Here is a 20,378-nt window from a genome sequence, read left to right as displayed (position 1 = left end):
AAGGGAGGGCCCCACTGCGGATATTCAATGAACAATACATTTAATAACTGTGGTGTGGCCCTGAAAAAGTGTCACACAACTTTAGTGTAGCAGAGTTATTAACTCTGGCAGAGCAGGTATTTGCCAGTCAGGAAAGACAATGGCGCAAGCCTGCAGTAAACCGTAGCTGGTTGCGTTTGATTTTTGTACGTTCTCCACGCAGCACACACGTACACGGAGACCTTAGGACTGACACAGGCAGGCCAAATATAATTTTTTCGCAAATTTGCAAAGGGAGGGCCCCACTGCGGATATTCAATGAACAATAACTGTGTTGTGGCCCTGCCTACACAATTCTGTCCCTGTAGTATCAATGGAGGGTGCAATGCTCTGCACAGACGATTTTTTGAAAAAAAAAAAAATGCAACACTGCTAACAGCAGCCAGCACAGTACTGCACACGGTTAAATTTGGCCCTAGAAAGGACCGTTGAGGTTCTTGAAGGCTACACTCACTCCTAACACTCTCCCTGCCTAAGCACCACTTCTGTCCCTAATACCGGGTGCAATGCTCTGCACTGCCGATTTTGAGAAAAAAAAATAAAAATTTTCCACTGCTAACAGCAGCCTGCACACACGGATAGATGTGGCCCTAAGAAGGACCGTTGGGGTTCTTGAAGCCTACACTCACTACAAACACTCTCCCTACAGCAACTCCAATAGAACAGCACTTTCCCTCACTAACTCACACGGCATCTGAGCCGAGCCGCGGGAGGGGCCGACTTTTATACTCGGGTGACATCTGATCGCCCCAGCCACTCACAGCAGGGGGGTGGTATAGGGCTTGAACGTCACAGGGGGAAGTTGTAATGCCTTCCCTGTCTTTCAATTGGCCAGAAAAGCGCGCTAACGTCTCAGAGAGGAAACTGAAAGTAACCGGAACACCGCGTGGTACTCGTTACGAGTAACGAGCATCCCGAACACCGTAATATTCGCACGAATATCAAGCTCGGACGAGTACGTTCACTCATCTCTATTTATGATCAATGTGGGTTTCACTGCTCGGACCCCCACTGAGCTTGAGAATGAGGTCCCTGCATGAATGAAGCATGCGCATGCCTTTAAATGGTTGTAGTAGGTTGAGATATGGTGATGCAAGATTCAGGATACGAGGCAGTCGAAAGAATCACAAAGCATAAAATATTTGAGAATGCAAAACTAAAATTGAGCAATTGGTGAGGAATGAATAAGCAACTGGGCTTTCTTAACCTTTTAGCACCTATACGCTATCTACGGTAAGGAGATGTTGGAATGGAGATGCCAGCTTTACTGTGACATAGAGTCGACTCAGGAGAAGAAGGATGATAAAAAGGAAGAGGTGGTGAAAGAGGATCAAATGCTTGATCTAACATGGAGAGGCAGGAAGAGTCATCTTAGCAGCTCGCAGGGGAAGAAGCTGAACGTTGCAGGGCAGTACACTGCAAATGCAGTGAGTAGGGTATCGCAGAAAAACAAAAGGGCAGTGCCACCACCCTCAGATACTACTAGTCACAGCCGCAGCAACATCAGGCCAATGGCTAGGTCTGATCACAGGACTTGTGCAGCCGGGAGATACTTTAAAACTGCACCTGATGGCAGAAGAGTCATCATCTGTAAGATCTGCATTGTGTTTGGAATGTAAACAACCTCAAAACAACGTGTATGAACATCACATGAACTCTCAACACCCACTGCTTTGGAGAGCCCACTTGGGCCATAGAGCAAAGAGATAGCCTGATCCTGCTCATTCTTGCACTACCTCTTCCTCCATCATCCTCCCTATTCATGCAGTAATCTCTGAGCACAGAGAGACAGTTTTGTGTAGGGGCGGTAGAACACCTACTTTAGGCATCTCCTCCACAATTGACTATCAGGCTGCAGACTTTAGAACCAGGAGTGGGAAACGGAGAGCATAAGTTGAGGCACCACCATCACTACCACCTTCACTGACATTGACATCTACCCCATATCAGCAGCCAGCATTCCATCCCCCAGGTATGGGGATGTAAAAAAAAATTACCATAACTCATATGTCTAGAAGAGTGCAGCCATATGGCAAAAGACGACTGTTGATGGCTCTGGAGGCCTAGGCTGACCCGTGGCTAACCCCACACAATTTGAAATCAAGCAAATTCATGTGTGACAATGGGGCCAAACTACTGGCAGCCCTTTACCTTGGCAATCTCACATACGTACCTTGCCTGGCCAATGTGATGAACCTGGTAGTGCAGCACTTCCTAAACAACTAACCATGTTTATATCCTGTGCTGAAAAAGATCAGGTGACTGTGTTACATTTCCAGTGTTCATACCCAGCAGCTTCTCATCTGGTGGACGTGCAGCAACAATTCGGGCTACCACCCAACCATTTTTTCTGTGGCATGCCTACATGGTGCCATTACATGTTGCAGAGTCTAAGACAGCATCAGAAAGTGATCACAGAGTACCAGATGGTGCATTCCATCAGCAGCCACTGTATTGAGGTGGGTCAGCTGATGCCTGGTCAGCCGCTGTAGATCAAAGACATGTGTGTCCTTTTAGCCTGCTTTGAGGAAGCGTACAAAATAGTCAGTCATGAAGATGCGCTGATCTATATGATCATTTCTGTTGTATGCTTACTGGAACAGACACTGCAGGGCCTCAGGGGCAATAGCATGCTGTTGTCACAGGAGAAGGAGGAAGTGATACCAATTTCCCAACTATCTGGCCAGTCCACCATTACTCAAAACCACAGGGAGGGAGGCTTTGGACCAGAAAGGCGAGCATCTTCTTCAACATATTTCTCCGGCTATGGGAAAAATATAGAGGAGGAAGAGCAGGAGAAGACGATAATATAGGACCAGAGGCAGAGCAAGGGGCTTTGCAACATTCTTTACAACTATCATTAACCCCAGCTATTCTACATGGGAGGTGGGACCTGTCGGAGGACATGCTAATGCATGCCTATGGGCACCTAGAGCTGTGGATCTGCCATGTGGGAGACTCGTGTTGATTCTATCCACCCGTGGACATTGGGCCTTAGAGGTGCTTGCCTGACCTGCTACCAGAGTGATATCAAAAAGGGTGTTCAGCACAACTGGGAGTCTAATAACTGAAAGACACATCTGTCTGTCAACAGACAATATAGATTGCCTGACTTTATGAAAATGAACTGGGCGTGGATTTCACCTGACTTTTACAAGCCGATGGCAGATTGCTTTGTTTAGTTAGCATGCTGGTAATTTTTGCTCACGTAAGGCTGAGCATAGATTTATGTTAAAGACCACACTGTGCCCTCAAGGTGCTGTTGCTGGTGGTGGAACTGCTGCTGCTGCTGCTGTTCTCCTTCTCCTGCTTCCACCATATTTCCTCCTCCTACTTCCACCAAATGAAAACATGTCAATATGGAAATATGAAGCTACAGCTCTAATGTTTCTATGAGGAGCACACTCTGCCCTCCAAGTACTGTTTCTAGGGGTAGGGATAGCGCTGCTGCCATTTTCCTTCTCCCGCTTCCACCATGTTTCCTCCTCCTACTTCCACTCAAATTAATAAAATGTCAATTTGGAAATATGGAGGTACAGTTCCTATATTTCCATGAGCAGCACACTCTGCCTTCAAGGTGCTGTTGCTGCTGGTGGTGGTGGAACTGCTGCTTCTCTCCTTCTGCTTAATTTCTTCCTCCTCCCAAAATGAAAATGTTCTACCACACAAGAAACTGGTCTAGCTCTACAGCTTTTCCTTGGAGCAGGTCCGTGCTGCTCTGTTCACCTGGTAGAATGTGTCCTTTGCAAACTTTATGACATTGGTTGTGAAAAAATTATGACATTGCTTTCAAAACAAGCAGCACACCTATTGACATCCTTGGCACAATTTTTGATCTAGGAGACCCTATGTGGGCTCTCTTTTATTTTCAGTGACACCCGTGTACTACAAATAACATCTACACTACTGTAAACTAATTTGACAAATTTTTGGCAGGAGCAGAGTGTTCCCCAGCTGCGTGGCTGTATTCCTATGCAATTTGGTGGGCTTTGGCAGCATTGGGGACCTTCTGGAGGGCAAATTAGTGAAAACCATTTTTACACCCATTGATCTTAATGGGAATTAGAATTGACAGTCCCGATTTACAATGATTTTCGTGAAATTAGCCCGATAGCGGCACAAACTGATTATTCCTCTAACCACTCGTCACTACTGAAGGAATGAGAATTACATCTTGGATTGTTTTATTTTTCATTGCTCTGATTGTGTCTTGCTAGTCTACACCCTCCCAACCCTTTTTCCTTGTCCTTAGTCAGACTCTTTCTTACCTCTTCTCCTATGAACAACCCAGATCCTCCCCTTTCAATAAATTACTACTTTATTCTTCCCATTACCGTTTTACTTCCAACCATCCCCCAGTCTTGCTTCCTTCCATTTTTTCTCTTTTTATATAAGAGATGCAGTGCGTGATTATTCCGGCAGCAATAGTCGGAAATAACTCCTCACGACCCCATGTAGGAGCAGCATGCATAAGGCTTCCAATTATATCTCCAGTAGAAGTGTCCTGCTGAGTAGGGGGTCAACATTTTCTCCTCCACAGTGTGTCACCTACCAGGGTGGGATATTGATTCTAGTTCATTACTGCTCAGCAGTACATTCAGTGTGTCAGTCAGGGAGGAAAGTTGGCTTCGGCATGATCATATACTATTCCTGAAATTCTGGTGTGCAGAGACTAGGAACAAGCAGCCACTTTTCATCATTATCAGTAGTAGACCATTCATAAACTAAGTGTTGCAGGAGATATGTCAATGTAGTTATCCGTCCTTCATCCAGCCTAGCCAGTGGTGTATGTAGAAGAGATTGGACCTGGTTTTTGTACACAGGCATGAAGTCAGCACCTGGCAAACCCAGGCAGATGAGCCAGGGGGATCACTTGCTGACAATATATGGGTTACAGGGCAGCCCGGGCTGCTGGATTAGGCGCGGCAGTTGGGTGGTAGTAATTTAAAGTGTGTTTAATTAAAAAAGGGGCGTAACTATAGAGGATGCAGGGGATGCGGTTGCACCCGGGCCCAGGAGCCTTAGGGCCTCTCTTCTCTATATAGGGAAACCCAGTACCGGAGGCCCGGAAGCTTCAAGTTACACCTCTGGGTATCGTTGACCCCCGCTGACCTTCTCTTCTGCATTGTGTGATCATGTGGCGAACACAGGATTGCTGCAGTCAATTGAAGTCCACAGTGTTAGTTGAGGCAAGAGAATACTGCCAGCAATGATGTAATTGTCACATGATTGCGCAATGTAAAAATCAGCGGGGGACAACAGCTGCCAGGGAGCAGCACAGGCAGTGATTGTGGACGGTTTCTTATTTTTTTACTTGCTACAGGATTATTTGGGAGTATTTTTTTAAAGGGGGCATTATTTTTAAAGCAGATATTATTACTAAACAGGGGCCAAATGGGAATTATTTCTAAAAATAGGCAAATAGGGCATTTACTAAGGCCTTAGTCAGACGGGCGTTTTTTCGCGCGATTTGCGGATCGCATGACGGATGTGCATCCGCAAATCGCGTGACCGGTGCGCGCAAGTCGCCCGCAAATCGCCCGAAAATCTGCTCCTAGCCGCGTTTCATTAGAAACGGGCCGGAGCTGTCCAGCGCATTGCATTCAATGGAGACGGCAATACAGCCGTCTCCATTGAAAGCAATGCGCTGCGGGCGAGCCCGGGATGAATTGTCGGTAAGGGCTTAAATATATAAGCCCTTCCCTGCAATTCATCCTAAAATGTGTAAAAATAAAAAAAAATTGTATACTCACCTTCTGCCGGCAGCCGGAGCTCCGCGCGGCCGTCCTGCAGTGGGTGTGAAGGGGGTGTGAGTCAGACCTGCCCCCTGATTGGCTCAGCGCTGAGCCAATCAGAGGCATGCCTCACTCACACCCATTCATGAATTCATGAATGGATGTGAGTCAGACCTGCCCCTGATTGGCTCAGCGCTGAGAGGCAGCAGTCACTCACCCATTCATGAATTCATGAATGGGTGTGTGAGTGTTTTCAGCCTCTGATTGGTCAGGGCTGTGACCAATAAGAGGCAGATCATTCAGCAGGCGGGGATTTTAAAGCCCCGCCGGCTGAATAGTGCCAAGAAGCAGTTCAGGAGAACTGACAGCGGCCGCGGCTGGACTCCGGCTGCAGCGGAAAGGTGAGTATACAATTTTTTTTTATTTTAACACATTTTAGGATGAATTGCAGGGAAGGGCTTATATATTTAACCCCTTCCCGACAATTCACCCCGCGCACGCCGGCAGCCCATTGCTTTCAATGGAGCGGCTGTATTGCCGCTCCATTGAATTCAATGGGCAAACATCGTTCTTCTCTGTCACAGCTTTTACAGCTGTGGCAGAGAAGAATGATTTGTCTTCTATATGTTCTCAATGGGGTCGGCGCTGCTGTCGCCGGCCCCATTGAGCGCATATACAGAAGAGAACAGGAATCGCAGATCGCAGATAGGTGCGATCTGCGATTTTTTGTTCTATAATTTATCGGACGAGCGCATAAAAAGCGCTCATGTGTCCGATACCATTGCAAAGCAATGGTTTTATAAAATCGCCGGACGCATGCACATGCGCAAATCGCGGCAATAAACGCCCGTCTGACTAAGGCCTAAAAAGGCAACAAATTGTGTATTACTTTTAAAGGTGACCAAATGAACATTATTTATGAAAAAGGGCAAAAGGAGCATTACTTCTAAAGGGAAGAAACCATGGCATTATTTCTAAAGGGGCACATTATTACTTTAAAAAGGGGGTATTATTAGCGAATGGGGACAAGAGAGGCATTCTTACTGAGTGGGGGTAAAAGGTGGTATTATTACTAAGTGGCACTTTTACTGTGTGAGTGTCACAATAAGCAGCACTTATTGTGTGGGGCCTACAGGGGGCACAAAAATGGGGACAGTACTACTGTGTTTGGTACCACAGGTGGAATTATTGCTATTTTTAGTACTATAGAAGAGGGGATTGTGTAAAGGTGTAGATAACATAGAGAGAGTGATGGAAAAGTGAGTAGCCAAAGATGTCTGTGTGTCGTGCCTTACCGATGCTGGATTGGAGCCGCGGGTGTTGTAGCTGAGCTGGTCACTGGAGTAGTCAGAATAGCTGGGAGTCATTATCGGGAAGTCATGGTATGCAGTAGAATGGGATAAGACGGAAGTGCAGTCAAAATAGAAGCTAAAGGTCAGCAGCAGGAGGCATCGTTATGCAGTACAAATAGGATGAGATGGAAGCAGATTCAACTGGAAGCCAAAGGTCAGCAGCAGAAGGTATCAGTATGCTTGTATAGGAGCAGGAGGAAGAGGAAGAGGAGCTTGATCAAGGTGGTGAAACACAATAATAACCCACTGAGGGAGTGGCAAAGCCAGGCTTTTATAGGAGATGCAATCAAGGCAAGAGGCCGGGTCAGGAACAGGAATCAGGAGCTAGATAACTGGGATCAGAGAACAAGGCTGAGAGTTATGCAGGGAATATGTTCACAAGCTAGATAGCTCAATAAGAGGGAGCAATGCTTGCAGTACCAGAAGTTCCTGGTTCAAGTTCTGACACTGTGTGTCAAATTGCACAAAAACAAGTTGTGGCTGGGAGAAGTTGTCATTCTGATCTGTCAAATTTGAAGTGGCTGTCATGGGGGTTTCCCTTCAAGCACCTTAGCAGTCAATGGCTTGTCATTGGGCATTTGGCTTTTCTAGTAACAGGTACATGGGAACACTACTAGTTATTACATTCAACAAGAAGGGCATTTGCAGCATCCCAGCTACCAGCCTTTGGACTGGGGAAACAGCGGGGTCACGGGTGGCTCTACAGTCTCCTCCCAGTGAAGTCCAAATGTGGCCAAGCCCAGCTACACGTAGGGGTAAAATAATGGATCCTTGAAACCAAATAAAAGAGTTCACAGTCAATAGACATTTTTAAACCAGCACATGGCTTTTGCGAAATGCTCTCAACTTCGATTTTCCAAATACAATGATGCAACAACTATATAGACAGAAGATCATTATCTGATGGACACTTTATCCGGACGAACACTTAAATGACAGAGTGCAAAATATATACTGTCTCTCCTTATGATAAATGCTTGGTTCCTTGCTGAACTAGTGACACACATGTGACAATGACTCATGCCTGACTTGCAGTAACGTAGCTCACATGGCTCATTCCTCTTGTCAGACTAGGAGAGGATGTGCTATCTGAACCAAACTCTTGAACTGGGACTAATTCTGGCCTCTGTTTTCCTGGAGAGAGCACATCCCATTGGTATCTGGGGTAAGCCTAACTCGGCCCAGATGGACACACCAGAGTATCAAGCTCCTGCAACAAGTCCTCCTCTACTGATTACATTTTCCAACCACCACACTTCTCATTCCTCCACCCTTCATCACTACAACTTCCACCCTTCCAACTTCAAACTCAACCAATCACACCATATCCAACAATCCAACAGGGTAGGGAGACAAACATCCAGATATAATCATCCTTGTCAACACCAACACAGGAAACTGATGTGGACACTAAAACAGATAAATACACAAGGACAATTGACAATAGATAGACAAACACAATTTAAAGAGACCCCCAACTCTGGGTCACTACACATTCAGATGCTGCCTTGTAGTTGATTGGAGCAGAGCTATGCAAGGCAGCATAGGAAGATTGGGAGAGGAATTCCAGGTCAGTACAATACTGACAGAATGACTGACTAGGATACTCTCCCCTGTAAGTGCATTATGGAAATGTCTTGGAATGTCCCAGACATCAATCCAAGAGAATCTATGGCATAACTTGAAGACTGCTGAACACCAACGCAACCATCTAACTTGAAGGAGTTAGAGCAAATTTGTCTGAAATAATTGACGAAAATACCCATGTATAGACGAGCTCAGCTGATAGAGGCACATCCCGAGAGAACTGCATCTGATATTCAGTAAAAGGTGCATGCACAAAATATTGACTTTCAGGGGGTAAATACTTATGCACTCGAAATTCTCAGTTTTTACTTAATTATTGTTTTTTTGATAGTAAAAAACTATTTTCCCGTATAAAGTGGTCAGCATGTTGTGAAGATAAAATTGTACAGTACAACAACCCCCCCCCCCCCCCCAAAAAAAAAAAAAATCTATTTTAATTTTAGGTTGTGCTACAACTCCTCCCCCCCCCCCCCAAAAAAAAAAAAAAAAACAGGGGTGGGGGAAATTTTTGCAAGACACTGTATATAAAATAATTATAAAGACTATGTGTCTTTCATTTATTTACCTAGATTGCATTTGTTTGAATATCTTGGAATAATTTGTATTTTTAAATAGTACTGAGTCTCGTCTAAGCCGGTCTACTATCTTCAATATTGAAAGGCCATGATATTCCAGTTGTGCGGCCATAAATTAAAAATAAAACTCTGATTTCACTATTCTGCAATTATACCTTTGGCCACTAATATATTCAGAGCCACGATTCCTGTTATCCCCCAGATAATATTGAAGCAGAGTAAAATAATAATAATAAAACTATCTGTCTGCAAATTAGACTCAGGGACTTGGGGAGCGAGCGTTAAAAGTGTAATATGTAGAACATAGTGGAGTGCGACAAATATATTTGTTGGATAAATACCGAGATTAGGACGGAAGGCGTGATTAATGGAAGATCACTTTCCTGGGAAAATTAAAGAATAAGAAAATAATCCTAAAATAATTACATTCTTTAATTAAGACGATTCAACAGTGAACGCTCTCCGGTCCTGAATGAGCGCAGAAGTGACATCCTCATTTTTCAGACAGTCTTGCTGTAGGATGTTGAAGACTATATTTAGATTCCTTTATAATAGCTGCTTCCTCTTATAACAGGATTTTATGAATTTCGAGATGGATGTTGGTTACCTCAGAGTTTTCAAGATGTATTTTGTAATTCGGAAAGCAGCTGAAAATAAGGATTTACAGCATCGTTGTAGATTGTAGCTTTCATAATGCATTATGAGAGCTTTCCAACACTTAAAAAAAACTGTGCAGGGAAGGAAATGGTAAAAGAAAAGAAAATAGCCATGACTCACCCTTCCACTGTGCCTTCGGTGCAGCATCCGGCAACCGAATCCCTTCCTTTTTGGTACCTGCTTATACAGGAAGTGATTACATCATGTTCATTGCTCACATGACCCCTTAAGATAATTTCTGGCCTCAGAGGTCACATGCCATTGTTAGCGCAAAATTCGCTATCTCAGATATACTGTGTGGTCCAAATTTAGATAATATGTACAGGCCTGGAGAGCCTTTCAAAGACCACACGTCTGACCATCATGTGTCCCAAAAGAATGTCTGTCTTTATTAAGCGCGCGTAAAACTTAAATAAGTTTCAACACAGGAAGTGAAGTAATTTAGGAATACAGTTACAGTATTTAGCGAGCCGATTGGTCGTTCTCAGAGGGAGGTATTTGTGAGGTAGCTTGTGATGTCATCCATCTGGGAGGAACTTCGGTGAGCACGCTCAGTTCATTCTTGAATTTGGTCTCATGAGAAGAACATCCTGTTTCTCCTCTCTGCTTGACCAAGACAAAGACAAAGATATTCCTAGATAGGTTTCTGCCAGTTAGAACCGGTTTGACCAGTTCTTCGACACACAGCACTAGCTCCTCCAATTCTTGTGGAGGTGGGGGGGGGGGCGATGTTCCCTTCCCCCAGAGGTTCAGACCGGAAACACAACATGGCATCTTCACAGTTGACAAAAATACAGAAAATACATATAGGATATCTCCCACACCATTCATGGGCAGATAAATTGAGAGAAGAGAGAGAGAGATAAGAGAGCAGTTAGCCAGAAGCAGTGTGCTGTCTGAACTGTGTCTGAAACAGCAGGACAACCAGCTATGTACAGGTGTTCCACAGACTCTACAACAGTAAAGTGCTAAGAAATATTTAATGAAAACTATTTAGAAGGTTGATTAATTTTGCTTTTAGGTAAATAATGATCAACTAAAGTTTAGTTCCTTTTTGTGCAAAAAGACAACCGATTTAAGAGTGCAGATGTTGCTATATATTGTTTTTTTTTCTCATGACTGGCCTACAGACTTAAGCTCATGCTCTGTTTACTATCCTACCAAAACAAATTGAACAAGAATCAAAAGTAGTATTTATTTCCATGTGTTAATACTTAGTGGGCCTCCTTTTGCCCTAAGGACATTGGATAGTCTCTGTGGCATACTTTCTGCTAGCTTGTGATACATTTCAGCTAGTATTTCCCTCCATTCATCCTAAAAATGCCTGGAAAGTTCTTTCATAGAAGATGGATATTCCTTATCTTTCCTGATCTAATGTTCCAGTTCATCCCAAAGTTGTTCAGTAGGGATCAGGTTATTCATATATCCAATAATGTGCCGTTCCCATCAGAAACTATGGGTAAAATCATCAAGATTCTGTATCTTATCGAGCATGGTGTAGGATACGTGACATGCTAATAAGAAACGATCCATTCTACTGATAAGAGTGTTCAAATACTTTTAGCGGGACATGATATAGTTTAAGAAAAGCTTATCAAACACAACTATTTTAATTATTTTTTGTTTGATTTTGGTATACTTGTAGAATAGTTTCTATATACAATTTAACAAGCCAAGGTGACATTAGACTGAAAGATTTGTAAGTTTTTGGAATACAAAAAGTAAGCATCTTTCTCGGTTTCTTTAAAATAGTTTTCTTATCATAACATGTTGTACATTAGTATTCTGCATCCCTTGCATTTCTATAAAAACAAATTTCAATCAATAGCATAAAAAGTAGATGCAATCTCGGAGCAGTACACACAATCCCCTTGTGTTTACTGGAATATTACACATCACAGGAACTAATGTAAAGCGCAGTATGAAGGACAACATCTGAATACCCAAAGTAAGAACCTGTAGAGTAAATGGAAATGTTCAATTACATCACAGACCATTAGGTAAAATTAAATTATAGCATTAAGAAATTCTCCAAAACAAGAGGGTTCCTGGTTTTATTAGTTTTAATTCATTAGCACTTTCACGTTTTTCTTTACAAATTATTTAAATTTTTTAAAATTATAATAATAACAAAATGAATCGGATGATCTGGGGAGAAAAAAATAAACTGGAATCTGCTCAGGGTTATATAAAAACCCATACTCATAAGTAGTGATGAGTGAACTTTGAAAAGTGGGACAGTGGGATTACAGCAATACCACATTTATATAGTTTGTGTAGTGCTTTAGTGCACAAAAACTGCTTTGTGCTGCCTTAAGGCGGCTTCATACGAGCGTGTGCTTGTGCGTACATAGGTGCTTACATATGTGCGCACCCCTGTATGTGCAAAAAGATGCGGGTATGCAGGTGTGCGCATTGCCTTCAATGGAGCTATGGCTGCTGACGGCAGCTCCATTGAAGGCAATGGTCTGCCCGCACCCCTTAATTGTTTTACAGGGAAGAGCTTTAAATATAAGCTCTTCCCTGAAAATTAGCCATTTTAGTGTAAAAAAATTAAAAAAAATAAATTAAAAGAAAAAAAAAATATGTATATATATATATATATGCATACTTACCTGTCCGCCGCTGCCGCGTTCCCCGTGGGGATGAAGAACAATTCTGCCACATGTGGAAGATGTTTTCTTCATCCCTGCGGGGAATAAAGAATTACCTGTTGCACTTGTCACAGATGTGACAGATGCAGCAAAGGAATTCTTCCTCCTGGCGGGGAATAAAGAATTCCCTATGGCAGCTGTCATAGACAACAGCTGCACTAGAGGATCCAGCTGCCAGAACCCCTTAATTGTTTTTTAAGGAAGGGCTTTAAATATAAGCCCTTCCTTGAAAAACAAGCCAAAGTGGTAAAAAAAAAAAAAACACACATACTCCCCTTTCTTCAGCTGCTGGGGCTCAGCCGTGTTCTATCTGCGCTGTCCCCGACTCTACAATGAAGTTCATTCAGCAGGTGGGGAATTAAAATCTCCGCCTGCTGAAAGAGCTGCTTCTGATTGCCTGAGGTGCTCATCCAATCACAGGCAGCTCTCGCCTGTCATTCATTTTAGTGAGTCTTATGAGGGATTTACTCTATGAATGTTTGATTCCTTATATACTACACTGTAATACAGAATTATTGCAGTGTTTTGTACTTTCAGCATTAACCTATTACATCCTGCCTCTAGCAGGGTGTAATAGAGTACAAGAAGTATACAAATGGCAGCTTCGGTGGCCAGTATCAGGCCCATGGGTTTCATGACATCCCTTTTAAGGGGGTAGGGATGGTAGTGATGTCTAACCTCTTACATGCTGTGGTCACTATTAACCATCTAAGGGGGTTAAACAGATGGGATTAGAGTTTTCTCCAATGATGCCCTTTGCAGGTGGGTATCAACTGTATGACACAGTAGAAACTTACTGCTGTTGCTCCATACACTCACTTCCAAATGTCAGGTTGTGCTTTTGGGACCTGTAGTACTATAGGTTTCTAAGATCCCACCTTTACAGGTATGGGCTAATTGAGCTGGCTGGGTGTGGATTTCTCCAGTCAGACAATCCCCACTGGTCTGCTGCTCATATATACCAGCCAATCTGGCTAAAGGATGCTGCTTTCCCTTCACCCTGGGGTTTTGCTTTCTTGTATGTTGTTCTGTGTATGTGTAAGTGACGTGTTCTGTTGAGTCTGTGCTGGTAGCCAGATGTGGTATGAAGAGTCCTGGTCTGTGTTGCATGCTATCCCTGCTGTGTTGGTGTAAATTGTGTCCTGCTTTGGATCGTTTACCATCCTTGGGGAGTTAGGTCCGTAGGTTGCAGCATGTGGCCATTCCTATAGGGATGATCACCCCCCATGCGGGCAAGATTCATGTGACACTAAATACCCTTGCTGTTGGGCTTAAGTGTCTTGGTTAAAATACAAACCAATACCTCGTACCATATCTATTCCATCTGTTTGTGTGTGCACGTATGCTAGGTGAGTGTTTTGTGCATTTTGTGAGACATTTTGTATGTCTGTTGTGAGTCCAGTTTGCAGTTTGCTTTCCCTTGGTGTTCCATGTGTACATTTGTGAAGATTTCAGGTTACGGATCCAGTGTGTCCCGCTTAGACGCAATAGATTAATCAGTCTTACCTTTCGCAGCAGACCCCTGTGTGTTAGGTACCTGTGTTTTATTCCCTTTCCTACCTGAAATGTCTGTATTGGCACTGCGCTTTAATTGATAAGTCCTATGCAACATTGTGTTAGTACGGGAGGTACCCATCTTTTTTCCTCTCTGGGTTTGTGCTCTTTCTTTGCAGACTTCTGTGACTGAGGCTGCTTGTGTAAGATGCAGTGGTTCTGTTTAGAGAGGCACAATAGTTTACTCCCTACTGTATGACAGGATGTCAGTTGGAGGAGTTGTATTTTCTTTTTGCCTTAAGGGTCCAGAGGTCCATTTTTTAAAGGAGGCGGTACTGTTAGGTTGTGCTCCTCGAACCTGTAGTACTATGGGTTTCCATGAGCATACCTTCACATGTGTGGGATAAGTGAGCTGGCTCGGTGTTGATTTCTCCTGCCAGCCAATCCCCACTGGTCTGTTACTCATATACACCAGCCCCTCTGGCTAAAGGATGCTGGTTTCCCTTCACCCTGGGGTTTTGCTTTCTTGCATGATATTCTGTGTGTAGGTACAGCAACGTGTTCTGTTGGGTCTGTGCTGGTAGCCAGACATGTGGTATGAACAGTTCTCTTCTGTGTTGCATGCTATCCCTGCTGTGTTGGTGTAAACTGTGTCCTGCTTTGGATCGTTTACCATCCTGGGTGAGTTAGGTCCATAGGATTCAGTGTGTGGCTGTCCCTTTTTTGGACGATCGCCCCGCATGCAGGCAGGATTCATGTGGAAGTTGTTTTGTGAGAGTAGGGACCCATGAGACATTGAGAACCCTTGTAGTGAGCTCATGGGCTAAAGTGTCTTGGCCAAAATATGAGCCAATACCTTGTACCATATCCATTCCATCTGTTTATGTGTGCAGATATGCTAGGTGAGTGTTTGGGGCATTGTATCAGTCATTTTATCACTCCTCCCGTGAGTCCAATTCGCAGTTCACTTTCCCTTTTTGTTCTGTTTGTACATTTGCAAAGATTTCAGGTTATGGATCTAATGCATCCAGCTTGGATGTAACACCAACATATACTATCTGCAGTTAGTTGGTAGAGGTTAAAAATTTGAGTCTTTCTTTAAAATATTTTTTCCAATCATAAAACTTTTCATAAGTTGTATGCCTGCATTCTACATGCATTGCATTTCTAAAAACAGAAATTTCAGTCACTAGCATAAAAAAGTCGATGTAATCTCTGAGCAGTACACACAATCCCTTTATGTTTACTGGAATATTGTGCATCACAGGGACAAACGTAAAGAGCAGTATGAAGACAGCATCTCAATACCCATTTAAGAACCTGCAGAGAAAATGGAAGTATTGAATTACACCATAGAACATTTAGTGAAATTAAATTCTAACATTAGGAAATTCTACTAAGCAAGATTTTATTAGCCTTAATGCAAATGCCTTTTTACACTTTTATGTAACTCTTCAATGAAAATAAATACATTATCATCTTTATGTAGTGCCAACATCTTCTGCAGCACTTTACACATGAAAGTAACAACCAGTCTACATTGTTTGCATATTGTAACACACCTTGTTTAATAAATAAATCAAAATAATAATGAAGGGGAAGAGAGAGAGAGAAGTATAGAAAGAGCAAAGATAGCGGAGAGAAAGAAAGGAGAGAGGAAGCAATGCAGAGAAAGAGAAAGATAGAAAATAGATAAAAAGAGAGAAAGATAAGTAAAAGAGGGAAAGCACGAGGGAAAAGAGGAGAGAAGGATATACCATGTTTCCCTGAAAATAAGACAGTGTCTTATATTAATTGTTATTAAAAAAGGTTGAACTTTTTTACATGTATAGATGCCTGGACACTATTTAAATTGACTTTTTAAATGAACTGTTAGCATGGCTTAATTTTGGAGTAGGTCTTATATTTCAAGCATCCTCAAAAAGCCTGAAAAATCATTTTGCATCCTCAGAAATTCTGGAAAATCATGCTATGTCTTATTTTCAGGGTATGCCTTTATTTTCAGGGAAACAGGGTAGATAAAATTAAGGAGTAAAAGTCAAAGAAAGGGAACAAAGAGAGAGCAAGATAGAGATAAAAGGGGGGTAAAAGAGAGGTGAGAAAAAAGAAAAGTATAGAAAAAGAGTGAAAAGGAGAGAGGAAGAGAAGAAAGAGAGTAGAAATGGAAAAGAGAGGGGCAAAAGACAGTGAATAAGTGAAACAGAAGTAGACAAAGGAGAGAGGAGGATAAAGAGAGGAGAGGGATATAAGGATAAAGGGGAGGGATAAAATAAAAAAAAGAGGAGAGGGAGAAATGGAGAGAAGGAGAGAAGAGAGAGAGAGATGGGAGAAAGAAAGGTAGATTCTACACCTGTGGTTTGAACAAAAAAAGAAGCTGCATTGTGAGGTAGCAGAAGCATCGGGGATGTTGCCTAAACTTCACTCTCCATTACCATTATCTTCTTAAGCACATCTACTATTCTGTTTATTAGAGGAAATGACAGGCTGTACAGTCTATCAGAGATGGGATGGTAACGCTAGCACTGCATAATGCATAAATCAAGGTGAAGTGTCAGCAGTTTGCTGTTCAATTGATAATGTGGGGCTTTGAACATATGCCATCTGCAATTTGTCAGGCTACTTTGCCCCTATTTATTCCCATAAGAATTCATTTTGGAAATTGCAGAAGTTGGGAGGAAGTTACACAATGCAGCATTACAAAGAAATATATCAATTTATACTTGGCGAGCTGTCATCTCGCTGCCTTTCCTGTGTGTCAGAAAGCCCTCAAGGTATATAGTGTTTAGAAATATAATAGCCTTAAGAAATGTATTTATGAGCATCACTTAGCGATTTGAGTGGAATCATTCTGGTTCACATTCACAGACAATAATGTAAAAAGCTTTTGCTCTGCCTTAAAGGAGAGAATAGGAAGGGAGATTCGGAAAGCTGAGTCTAACGTCTATATATGAAGCTCCAAGAAAAAAAATGATGGAGTTTAGCAAGTTATCCATGTACAGTATGAGGGTTGTAATGTAGGATGTAGGATAATACCACTAATTCTGTACTTATCTAATTAATTGCATTCCTATATTGACTACTACAATGCACATCATGGGGAAAAAACTATTAGAAAGATTGATAGTAAGTACACTATGTCACATACACACGTCCCAGCTCGTGACGTGAATGCAGCTGAAAGGGGTTCATCTATTTTCACTCACTCAGTCTCGCCATCAGCTTCCACTCAGGTTGCAAATTGAGCATATATCAGTAAACAGAGAATGAAAAAAAAGAATAAGGGTATATCTAGGACAGTGATTCCCAACCAACCTTGCTGTTGCACTAGGGAATCAGAATTAGCAACATTAGTGATTAATTAGCAGCTAGTCTGGATACTATGGGAAGTGGGATATAAGAAAGTGTTGCAGGCAAACTCCACCTGTGGCGCACAGTCACGCTGCCTCACCTGCCTCCTCCCACCCTGGGTGGTGTTGATGGGGTTCAGCACACATATTTTGCTGCAGATGGGGGCAGAGAGACATTTGGCCGCACATATAGTATATTGATGGGGAGGGTGAAGAGAGACCTCTGGCTACATGTTTACTGCTGGAGAGGGGGGGGGGGGGGCAGAGACATTTGGCCAGACATATACTGCTAGGAAGTGGGTGGGAGTGGGGGGGGGGGGGGGGAGACTTTTGGCCAAATGTATACTGCTGGAGAGGTGGAACAGAGATATTTGGCCACACATATGTAGTGAGCCAGGGCAGGAGGCTTGTCTCAACAGGGGGTAAGGTCTCTAACTCCCACATGGCTGCACTACAGTGAATGATGGGAAACAAGATGTTATGTGTCGGCCTCTGTTACTGGGGATGGCTTTGTGGAGCAGCATGGTGCAGGTCCCCCAGTGGAAAGGAGCTCCAGGAGTCAAGAAGGTAGTTAACAGATAAACTCACATCTATTATTACTTCAGGTGGTAGACGGGATGACATTTAATACAGTCCATTTCCATACATCCAGCTCAGGAGATGACAACTATAGATACTGCTGTTTCTAGCAAACTTCTTGTACTGCTTATTCAGGTTTTGCACTCAGAAGATTCTTGCAACATTGTATCTGGCACCTTGCTCCTTCCTTAGACTCAGGCATAAGACTGTAGGTAACTTTCCTATAGCTAGCTATATATTGTTGCTATACCTAAGGTGCTCTCCTTTATGAAGCTGATAGAACAGAACAGGGGTTTTTATAGACTTCTGGTATCCTCCAACAGCGTAGAGCTGAGGGGCTAAAGAAATGCTCTGGATAATACTAAATCACAGAGTCTACTCTATCCCTCTGATCTTACTTATTTGGTCCTCCAGTCACCAACTTCAATGTAGCCATCAATTCAGCCCATGCAAAGAGGATATTTAACCATCAGAACTAGAGATGAGCGAGCACCAAAATGCTCGGGTGCTCGTTACTCGGGACGAAATTTTCGCGATGCTCGAGGGTTCGTTTCGAGTAACGAACCCCATTGAAGTCAATGGGCGACCCGAGCATTTTTGTATTTCGCCGATGCTCGCTAAGGTTTCCTTGTGTGAAAATCTGGGCAATTCAAGAAAGTGATGGGAACGACACAGCAACGGATAGGGCAGGCGAGGGGCTACATGTTGGGCTGCATCTCAAGTTCACAGGTCCCACTATTAAGCCACAATAGCGGCAAGAGTGCCACCCCCCCTCCCAAAAACTTTTACTTCTGAAAAGCCCTCATTAGCATGGCATACCTTAGCTAAGCACCACACTACCTCCAACAAAGCACAATCACTGCCTGCATGACACTCCACTGCCACTTCTCCTGGGTTACATGCTGCCCAACCGCCCCCTTTCCCCCCCACAGCGCACACCAAAGTATCCCTGCGCAGCCTTCAGCTGCCCTAATGACTCACCACCCTCATGTCTATTTAGAAGTGCGTCTGCCATGAGGAGGAACCGCAGGCACACACTGCAGAGGTTGGCACGGCTAGGCAGCGACCCTCTTTAAAAGTGGCGGGGCGATAGCCCACAATGCTGTACAGAAGCAATGAGAAATAGAATCCTGTGCCACCGCCATCAGGAGCTGCACACGTGGGCATAGCAATGGGGAACCTATGTGTCACACACTATTCATTCTGTCAAGGTGTCTCTGCATGCCCCAGTCAGACTGGTAATATGTACCTTAACAGTAACCGCGTTGGTGGTAATGTGGTGGTGACTGCGGACCTAGTAGCGCGGTTTTATTTTGTTGGTTTTCGGAATGTGGCCAGGATTAAGTGGGCCGTGGCGGGGGGATGGTGGGGGGGCTCTCTTGTAGTGTCTGTAAAGGTGAAATTCTTGGACTGCCACCAGACGAACCAATGCAAAGGCATTTGCCAAGAATGTTTGTTTTCCCCTTTTGGAGGAGGAGGGGGATGTTTTTGAGGCACTACGTGTCCTCTACACGTGTCCGTGGTTATATGCACCTTAACAGTAACCGCGTTGGTGGTAATGTGGTGGTGACTGCGGACCTAGTAGCACGGTTTTATTTTGTTGGTTTTCGGAATGTGGCCAGGATTGAGTGGGCCATGGCGGGGGGATGGTGGGGGGTCTCTCTTGTAGTGTCGGTAAAGGTGAAATTCTTGGACTGCCACCAGACGAACCAATGCAAAGGCATTTGCCAAGAATGTTTGTTTTCCCTGTTGGAGGAGGAGGGGGATGTTTTTGAGGCACTACGTGTCCTCTACACGTGTCCGTGGTTATATGCACCTTTACAGTAACCGCGTTGGTGGGGAATGGCCTCGCCGCCATCATGTCTTTGGGAAGCCTCTGTTTCCACACCCCAGAGACATACCATTAGCAGCGGTATAGGCAGAGCCCAGAATTCGTAACATTTCAGCCGTAGCATTTAGGACAGGCCCCACTAACATATCACTAGCAGCATTATAGCGGGAGCGCAGTCTTCGTTCCATGTCAGCAATAGTAGCACTCAAGACAGGCCCCACTAACATATCACTAGCTGCATTATAGCGGGAGCGCAGTCTTCGTTCCATGTCAGCAATAGTAGCACTCAAGACAGGCCCCAGTAACAATTCTGAAGCAGCAGTATAGCGGGAGCGCAGTCTTCGTTCCATGTCAGCAATAGTAGCACTCAAGACAGTCCCCAGTAACAATTCCGAAGCAGCAGTATAGCGGGAGCGCAGTCTTCGTTCCATGTCAGCAATAGTAGCACTCAAGACAGGCCCCAGTAACAATTCCGAAGCAGCAGTATAGTGGGAGCGCAGTCTTCGTTCCATTTCAGTAGCTGCAGTA

The sequence above is a fragment of the Eleutherodactylus coqui genome, chromosome 4 (assembly GCF_035609145.1).
Source record: "Eleutherodactylus coqui strain aEleCoq1 chromosome 4, aEleCoq1.hap1, whole genome shotgun sequence".
Taxonomy (NCBI): domain Eukaryota; kingdom Metazoa; phylum Chordata; class Amphibia; order Anura; family Eleutherodactylidae; genus Eleutherodactylus; species Eleutherodactylus coqui.
This window is presented reverse-complemented; position numbering follows the sequence as displayed.